Raw genomic sequence first — 9,767 nt, 5'->3', positions numbered from 1 at the left:
CCTGCTGATATGAGGCTGAGGTTGGTGCTGTCTCCTCAGAGAGCACAGGGGAATGAGGGCCCGTGGATGCCCCATGCTGGGAGCTGCCTGGGTCGAGCGTCTCTTTGTCTGCATTTGTTTTGGTTTATTGTCATACCAGTAGATAGGAGAAGAAAAGGTACAGCATCTCTTTACATCAACTGCCATGGCTGAACTTCAAAAGGGAAATAACACAGTGGAACCATCTCGAGACAAGGCAAACGCAGTTGCTCTCAGAGAGGATGGGTGTGCCTGCAGTTATTAATAGTGGTCAGGATGAACAGATCGTTAATAGGTAAATGCAATGGCTCATGTGTGTGCTGCTTGCACTTTACCAGGCAGCGGAGCTTCCCATGCACTGGCAACAAGAAGACATTGCCTTCATTTAGTGTGGTACGGGAATATTTAAGACCATGCCTGCATAGCTTGATGTCTGGAATGGACAGAAAACATTACATCACAGGATCATGGCCTGCAGATCTCTGGGTGCACAGGGAAGCAGCGCTGCCAGGGGAGAGCTCAGGGCCCCTTCCCCCAAGCGCAGCCTTGCACCACAGACACACCCCCTCCCTCCCCTGGCTTGTTGCACAGCCAAGGAAGCTCCCTGCACCAGGGTGTCTCGCACAGCACAGAGGTATAAGGCACTGTCAGAGACCTCGACTTCCTCCAGCTGCAGGAGGCTGTATTTCCCTGTGGTGTTCAGCAGCGTGGTGAAACGGCCGTTCCGCTTGGAGCCAGATGCTGCCTGATATGAGACCAGCTGGGAAGCTTGTCCTTTCCTCTGCTGGTACCAGAGCAAGCCATAAAGGTCAGAGGTCTGGTATGTGCAGGTTGTCTGGAAGGTGTGTCTCTGCTTCACTGTGACTTGTCCTTCTTGCTGGGTGACGGTGGTCTGCCCCATGGTGCCTGGAAGAAAGTGAAGGTCAGCAGCTTGGCAGGGAAAGGCTCCAGGCAGCAAACCAAGAGTGGATGCAAAACCCTGATGGAGAAGGCTCCCTGTCCCTTGCCCTGCAGGAAATTCTTGAGGCCTGGGCAAGTGATTTTGGGCAGGAGCTCAGAGCTCTCAGCCCAGCGTGGATCCTGAGGAGAGCTGTGCTGTGCCCCTGCTCGTCCTCCCTGCTCCTTCTCCTACTGCCCAGAGGAGCAGGGAACAGCCTGTGATGCCTGACCTTTGTGTGCTGGGCCCAGCACCCCTCCAGCAGGTTGAGAGGCCCATGGAGCTATGGCAAAAAGATTCATCCTGCTTCCCCATCCCTGTCATCTCAGAGCGCTCCTAGCTCCCCAAGTAATGCTGAGCTGAATGGTAGAAAGAGGGAGCCCTGGCTGTGTCAACAACCAGGAGAAAACTGGAAGCCACGGCAGGTATGTGCCAGCCAGGAGGCAGAATGGGACACCCTATTAATGTCAATGGGATGAGAGCTTTGAAGTCCCTGGGGCAGCTTTGACAAGATCTGCTAATTTGTGTTGGCCAGGGGGAAATGTGGGGCTGCAGAGACAGCTGAGATCTCCTATGGTGACATCAGGTGGATCAGAAGAGAAAGACAGAGAGAGATGGAGTGAAGGGGAGAGAAAAGATGGAGAAGGGCTCTGAGGTATCTCAACTCTCTTCTTTCCAACAGTAAGAGCATCTTGAGAGAACTGGTGCAAAACCACAAATGGGAGGCAGCATTTCCCAATGTTTTCCTGTAATTCAAGAGTAGTTTCCCATATGGACCGGGTAAGGCTGGTGAGGGTTTGCACAGGGGAAGAAGAAGTATACGTTGATGAAAAGGCAGGACTTACCCAGCAGTTGCCCCAGGAAAGCCGTGAGGACGAGATAGCCGAAGTGCATGTTGAGACCGACCTGCCTGTTGGCTGAGTGAGAGAGAGTCAGAAAACCACCTCCCAGCCCCGAGATAACAGAGCTGCCGGAAACGACTCTGTTGGGGGAGCGGAGGAAGAAGCGGGGAAGAGAAGTGATCTGTTCTTCCTGTGCCTGAAATGCTCCTTCGGGGTTTCTCCCTCCTCCAGCAGCAACACCTGTGGCTCCCTCAGGGGCCCTGGGGGCCCCAGTCGTGGGAAGGGGCTGTTCCCGGTCAGCTCGCAGTGGAGCCCTCACCTCCCCAGCTAGAATCGCCTGCTCTTCTGCACACCCACTGCTGGGCCATTTGGGAGGTCAGGGGTTTCCTCCCCACTGAGGTTTCACATCTTCCTCTGGGGTCCTCAGCCCTCCAGGGACACTGCTATTTCTTCTGGGAACAGAAGTCTCTTCTGTTTCTCTCGCTTCTCCCCTTTCCTCAACTGCCTGGGAACAAGGCCTCTCCCCCAAATCCCCCAAAATAGGAGATGAACCCTGCTGTGCAGCAGCCCAGGAGTTCTGGCTGTGTCTTATTCTGCTGGAATAACCCACAGTGCGAGAGAGGAACCTGGCAGCAGTGCTGCTGTTAGATGCCACAAACGCAGAGATGACAAGGACAACCTACGCCTACTCTTGGGGAAAGGGTGAGGGGTCAGCAGGGAACAAGATGAGGGGTCAGTGGGTCATCCCCTATCCCAGGGAGCACATAGGGGACCCATTGGAGTGCTGCACTGTGAGGGGTGGGGATAGGGCAGCCCTGCACCCCAGAGCTGAAAGGGCATGTGAAGGGGTGGGCAGGTGGCATGCCCTACTCCCACCCCCTTTCCAGATCAACTCCAATGTGATCCCATGCACCAGTCATGGCAGAGATGACAAACTGTTCATTATCGTTAAGTTAACCTGACCTGAGTAGGCACAGACCCACAGAACTCAGGGTTCCCAGCATCTGGAGGGGCATAACCTGCTCTCCACTTTTACCCTCTTTGTTATCTCCAGCTAATGGTATTTTAATCAACACTCTGTGGAGCCAGAGTCCCATTCGTACTGGGATCTATCTACACCCATGCTCCACCCCCATCGTTAAAAAACCCCACAATTCCAAATTTCTCCACAACCTCCCTGGGCATCCTGTGCCAGTGCTCCCTCACCCTCCCAGTGAAAAAGCGTTTCCTGGTGCTCAGACAGAGCCTCCTTTGTTTCAGTTTGTGCCAAATGCCTCTTGGCCTGTCACTGGACACCATGGAGAAGAGCCTGGCTCCACCCTCTTCACAGCCTCCCTTCAGATATTTGCACACATGGATGAGATCTCCCCTGAGATTTCTCTTCTCTGTGCTGAACAGTCCCAGCTCACTCAGCCTATCACCATGTCAGAGATGCTCCAGTCTCTTCATCATCAAAGTAGCCCTTTGTATGACTGTCTCCAGTATGCCAGTGACATGCAGTTCCCTAGTGAAAACACACCCCCCCTCACCCTCTGCAGTCACCAGCACACCCACATTTGTGCATCCCTCAGACATCAGCACAGGCCCTCAGCCCATCTAATAGCCCTGCCTGGAGCCTGGGCCCTCTTGCCCAGCACCTGGGTCTCCTCCTTCTCTCTGGCTAGGCCAGCCTCATGTCCACTAGCAAACAGATGCATGCAATCACCCACTCCTCTCACAATCACCCCCACAATTGCAGATCCCTCAAACATTACCACAGTTTGGTAATATCAGCCTGTCTAATAGCCATGTGCTGGCCTTGGGCTCCCTTACCCACCCCTGTCTCAGACTTCAGAGTCGGCTTTTCCTCGTGCTCACTGGCTAGGCCAAACTGAAATATGATAGCAAAAGCCACATACACACTCATGCACATCGGGTTCCGTTCACGAAGAAAAACTAGAAACACACTGAGGTCCCTCCAGTCACTGGTTCTTAGGCTTGCCACACATACAGGTGCAATGGGGTCCCTGCAGTTGCTGACAGCAAGAGGTGTGAGCCCTGTGACATGTTCTTCCCTCTCCAGTTGCGGGCACCCAGACTTGCCTTACACCCCAGTCCCTCCAGCTGCTGGCACAGAGACCGACAGGCCCTGTGACCAGAGGCCTCTTCTCCAGTTGCTGGCACTTAGACCTTGCAGCACACCCCTTGGGTCCATCCAGTTGCCGGCACCCAGGCCTACAATCCCTATGGCCATTGGTTGTTTGCCCAGTTACTGGCACCCAGATCCCTCTTTCACACCAGTCTCTCCAGTTCCTGGCACTCAGACCTTGCAGCACTCACACATGGGAAAGGGAGTGAAGATGGTTAAGAAAGGGTTTAATAAGAAGGCAGGGTGGACTGTGGTGATCAGGCACAGGGCTCCTCCCAACAACTGCATGACCAGCCCCTGCTTAGGTACAGGTACCTCCTTTTCTCCTTCCTCTATTGCCTCCCCTTGCTCCTCCCCAGTCCTCTCTTTCCCCCCACCTTTGACCCTTCTCCTAAGTACTCCTTAATAAGTGTAGCCTAGTCCCACAGGACCCACCTCAAACATCCATAATTGTCATAAACTCAGCCTGACCCACTTCAGAGCCACACCCATAGTTTCCTCATGGCCCATCAATTAGAGGCTGCAGAGCTCTGCTCTCCCTCCTTGTCTCCCTTATCACTTACTCAGAGATTGCTGGCATTGTGTGCTTGGCTTATCACTTTCCCTTTTACTTCTTCTCCCCTTTGAAAGGAAAAGGGACTTGATCTGACAGCCTTAGTGAAGCAGCCACTCTCACCTTCCACATGCCCTGACAGTGGCCTCTGCTCAAGTTCCTCAGGTGTGTGAGTTCCTCAAGACACTGAAAGGCTCCTGTCCCAGGAGAAAATGGGGCCTTTTGAGACTAGGCTCTGGGGGCAAACCCCATGTTGAGCTCAGCCTTTCAAGTGTCTCCCTGCAATGCCTGCAGCAATGCTAAGCCATGGCAGGCACTTTTCAGGACACCTGAGAAGTTACAAACATGAAGGAAAAGGGAAAGACTGGCCAAATGAGCAACCAGTGTCAGAAGTAATGTGGGTGTGAAAAAGCACTCAGGTCACTTGAAATGTCATTGTGGAGGGAGTTAGTTTACACCCCCAAATTCCAACATATTTATTGTTTGCCCTCCCAGATGTCCTGCATTTCCTGCAAGATCCTGAAACCTCTCACAGGTCTTTGGAAACATCCCAGCATGAAAACAGACCTGAATTCTACCTCCAGGTGGGATCCAAATGTTATCATTCTTACCCCATCCAGGTGGGAATGGGGCTTCCCATCCACCTTCCAGTACCTCACAGAGACATTTTTCTCCAGGGACAGAGACTGAGCTTTCTTTGTCACCTCTGAAGGCCTCGCTGCAAACATCCGCTGTCATGGCCTACTGAGCCCCCTTCCCCAACAGTGGTCATTGATGGACACTGAGGGAAGAGTCAGAGCTGGACAAGCAGCTGGGATACTTCTCCTGAATACTCACTGCTGTGTCCCGCTCAGTTTCAGCGGCTCAGGGGTGTTCCTGAGTCTGCTGTGGCAATGCACCCTGCTGGCAAGGAAGGCCAGCAGCATCCTGGGCTGCAGTAGGAAGAGTGTTGCCAGCAGGACAAGGGACCTGATCCTTCCTCTCTACTCAGCGCTGGTGAGGCCACGTCTGGAGTGCTGGCTCCAGTTCTGGGCTCCCCAGTACAAGAAAGATGTCAGAGTGAGCCCAGCAAAATGGTGCAGGGACTGGAGCATCTTTCCTATGAGGATCAGCTGAGAGGGCTGGCAGTGTTCGGTCTGGGGAAGAGAAGGTTCTTTGGAGACCTTGGCAATGTGTTTAAATAGCTGATGGGAGGGAATGAAGAAGAGAGTCTTCTCAGTAGTGCCCACTGACAGGAGAAGAGGCAGTGGGCACCAGTTTAAAAACCCAACCAAACATGGTCCTGGGCAACCTGCTCTACCTGACCCAGCTTGAGCAGGGACTGCATGATCTCAAAAGGTGCCTTCCAGCATAACCAATTGTGTGACTCACTGAAATATGCTCAGATTTTCTCCCTGCTGCACAGGCTGGGGAGGCAGAGATCCAGCCTCACCACAGCGCCAGTGTGCGGTTCCGGGGCAGGATGAGCTTACAGCTACACACAAGCAGTGATGGGGAGGGAGTCGCTTCCCAGGGTACACCCTCCCCTTCTTGCGCAGTGCTGCACAGTGAGGGCATGGATGTGGGCTCAGCACGCAGAGATAGAGAGCGTTGTCCTGGAGCTCGGCATCCCGCACATGCAGAAGCACCTGGGAGGCCTCTGCAGACAGCATGGAGGAGAACCTCCCTGAATCCACATGAGCTTTGTACTTGCTCCCCCACAGCAGCATCTGAGGGGACTGGTTTGGGAGCTGCTGGTACCAGTAGACGTAGGGACTGGAACTGCTGGTGGAGAAATTGCAGTGCAGCGTTGTGTTGTGTCCTGCCTGGATGGTCCTTTCTGGAGGGAGCTGGAGCACAGAGTCCTTCTGCGCATGACCTGTAAAGCCAGAAAGGAATTTCAACACACCCTGCATTCACCCAGCCTTCCCCTAACAATTTTGGCCATTCCTACACAGGCTGACAACATTTTGTCAAATATGCCTGGGAGAGAAGTTTCCATTCCTAGTGTTGGACTCTACCCTAGCAGCTCTCTCTTTCTCTGAACACCTGTGCAAAAATAACCCATAGAAAGGTACTTGTGAACACTAGAAGGGATGTGCAGAGTCTTCTTCCTCCTTCCATCCCCATTACAGCTGACATCTCCCAGGTGATTTTCCATTCCCACCTGCAGTCCCTGCTCTCCCTACGGAATCACTCCCAGTTTCCTGCAGAGTCAAACTTGAATGTCCCCTCCCACCACTGGCAGGACAACCTCTTGCTCTGCTCCTCCCCAGCCTGAACGTGGCGTCTCACCAGAATGTGCCAGTCCCATGTCACACTCCCCCATGCACGGCACGTCCAGGGACGTCACAGAAAGAGGGAGCTGAAGCTTGCAGGTTCACCACTTCTCCTCCCTCTGCCAGCCCAAAGCACCCACCAAACCTCAGTGCAGAGGGTGGAGCAAAACTCTCTCCCTGCTGCTGCAGACAGGTGGGCTTGGGACTCCACACCTCTGCCACGAGGAGGCTCTGTAGGGAGACTAATTAAAGTTGTTAAAGCGCACAGCCCAAGGAAAGACAGGCACCAAATCGCGACCCTTACTGCATTCCAGGTTTGCAAGGGCCAAGAGGAGGTTGTTCAGCACTGGCCAGGCTCATCTTTGGGCAGTCAGGCCACAGCTGGGCTTTTCTCAGCCCTCCAAGTCTGAAGGTGCTTGAGTATCCTCTCAAGCAGACATACTCTGGTGTCGAAGCGCTGCCTCTCAGCTCCAGGTCACATTGCCAGAAAAAAAAAGAATCATGTAAGAGCCTAAAGGAAGAGCTCAAGCCGCCTGCTGTCAGGCAAGAGGAGGCTGCAGGCTGTTTCCCGGCTTTTTGCTCCTCCTGGAGATCCCAACCAGCCCAACCAGCCCCCAGCAAGGGAGGAGTGTCCATGGTGAACTACTTCTGCCATCCAGTGCCCAACCACAGGCAGGGTGCACCCACCACTCTCGGGGATGGAGACAGGCCCCTTTGCACCACCCAACGTGCTCCTTGTCCCTCGGTAGAGTCTGAAAGGAGGTAGAACCAGGAACAGCCAAAGGCACTGCAAGCAGGAGTCTGACTCCCTGTCCCCACAGGGGTTTTCTCTCCCTTCTCCCAGGCCACGGATGAGGCTCTTCAAGGGAAACGTCTCTGGGAACAGCACCTGCTGTAAACACCCCTTCCCAGAGTCAGACACACCGCTTCTCTTTGGCAGGAGGACATCCAGCACAACCCTCTTTACTGCAACCTCCTCACTAACCCTTAGGGCATTATGATCGACCCCTTGCCTAGGGATGACACCTCCCAGAAGGGTGAGGTGATCACCCTATAAACTCAGGGGTGTTTCTGCCTACAGGGGGATCAGACTCTTTACAGGATGCAGTGAAAAAGTACTTTGGCATCATGCAAAACATGGGATGTTTAGGGGAAGGAGCACAGACAAGGAAAGGAAAGGATCAAGGCTGCGGGGCGCAGGGGCTGTGGGGCGTCGGCGGGCCCGGTGCCGGTGCCAGTACAGTCGAGGCCATGGCAGAAGGACGGTGGGCTGCCCTCTGCTCTCCAATGACTGCAGACCTGCCAGGAGTTCCCTTGTAGTACAACCATAGCTGCCACAACAGTCCCCAGCTGAGGCAGGGAAGAGGGCCCAACCTTTCCTCTCTGCCTCTGAAGCCTGTGAACATGGACTTTCACAGCTGTGTCAGCTCCTACAGCCACACAGGCCTCTCTGGGGACCGACTGGGCCCAGGACCCCATGCCCAGAGGCCTCTTTCCAGCTCTCACTCACCTCAGACCTTCAGCCCCGCAGGGCAACTTAGCTGATCTCTTTGTGGCTCTCTCCTGAGGTCTGAGCTTGAGTCTCAGATGTGTCCTTCAACAAGTGCCCAGCTCAAGCTTCCCTCCGATCTCCTGGACTTCACTTCAACACCAAAGGCTCTCAGTCTGAGGTTAAGGGGAATCCTGTGCAACAAGCTCTATGTCCTGAACACCAGCCACTGTGGGATACACTTGAAGGCGTCTGTGACAATCAGTATCTCCTTCTCATGTTGGTGCCGAGGTGGAGCTGCCAGCTCTACAGGATGCCTTTCCAACACCAGCAGGAGCGCCTTGGAAGCGGGCTGTGGAGCTGGAGGCTTCAGTTTGTAATTGTGTATCTGAGCCTATTTACAAGGTTACCGGCAAGAAACCACTTCTGCTTGTGGTTTCAAAGCAAAGGCTTGTGTTCGCACTGTACCAGTTGGGTCTTTCTGTTCTAACAGGGCCCGGCTACATCAGAGGGGTGGAAGAGATCCCCAGCCCCTGCCCGTTGAGCAGCAGCAGTGCCCGGTTCGTGCGGCAGGACCGAGGGCTGCCCGGCTGCCCGTGGGCAGGAGGGTCTCTGCTGCCCGCCTCCCCGTGCAGAGCAGAAAGGCGCTGCTCCTCGCCGGGAGCCAGCGGGGCCGGCGGCTGCAACCGCTCCTTCCCGGGCACCGCCGGACACCGCCACCGCTCCCGTCGCGATTCATTCCGCGCCACCGCCACTGTGGCGGGGGATTTCAGCCTGCCTCCCGGTGGGAGTGCGGGGGTGATCGGGGGGGGGGGGAGGGGCGGAAGAAGGTTTCTGCCCGGTGGGCGGCTCTGGAGCCGCGTCGGGGGGACCTCCCGGGGCTGCGGGGCCTCGGCGGGGGCTGCGGGGCCTCGGCAGTCCCGGTGCCGGTGCCAGTACCGATGCCGGTGCCGGTGCTGAAGCCAGTGCCATTGGGGCGGGGGAACCGCCCCGGGGCCGGGCGGGGCCGGGCGGGGCGAGGCGGCCCCGGCGGGCCGAGCGGCAGCGCCCCCTGGCGGGCCCGGCCGGGGCTGTCCCCCCGCCCCCGACACACGCGCCCGGCCCCGCCCGCGGCGGTTCGTGCCCGGCCGCAGCCCCGGCTCCTCTCCCCGTGTCTCCCAGGGCGCAGTAATACACCGCCGCGTCCCCGCGCCGGGGCCGGGCGAGCCGCAGGGCGCTGGACCGGCGGTCTGCCGCCACCGACAGCCGCCCCGGAGGGTCCTGCAGATCTTTGGTGCCTTTGTGACCGCTCACGATGAATGCGGGGCCTCGGCCCGGGAGCTGACGGTACCAGTGGATGTAGTCGGTGATCTGTATGTTGGGGTGCGAGCAGTTGATGCTGATGCCGGTGCCCTCGGTGGTCTCTGCCGACGGCTCCTGCTGCACCTGGGCTCTGCCCGCAGCCACTGCCGAGGAGAAAAAGGAGAAAAAGAAGAAAAAACAGTCAAACCCTGCTTTGTGCCCAGCCCTGCCTGCTGTTTCCCAGGACAAATCCCGCAGAAG

General features: G+C 56.1%; 1 pseudogene; it reads right to left on the bottom strand.

Moving 5' to 3' along the window:
- Positions 1 to 403: 403 nt before the first annotated feature.
- LOC143169226 (T cell receptor alpha variable 1-1 pseudogene) lies at positions 404 to 1,849 on the bottom strand (annotated as a pseudogene).
- Between the last annotated feature and the right edge of the window lie 7,918 nt (positions 1,850 to 9,767).

The sequence above is a fragment of the Aptenodytes patagonicus genome, chromosome 20 (assembly GCF_965638725.1).
Source record: "Aptenodytes patagonicus chromosome 20, bAptPat1.pri.cur, whole genome shotgun sequence".
In the NCBI taxonomy this organism is placed as follows: domain Eukaryota; kingdom Metazoa; phylum Chordata; class Aves; order Sphenisciformes; family Spheniscidae; genus Aptenodytes; species Aptenodytes patagonicus.
Note: the sequence above shows the minus strand (reverse complement) of the source record. Positions and strands in the feature narration are given on the sequence as shown.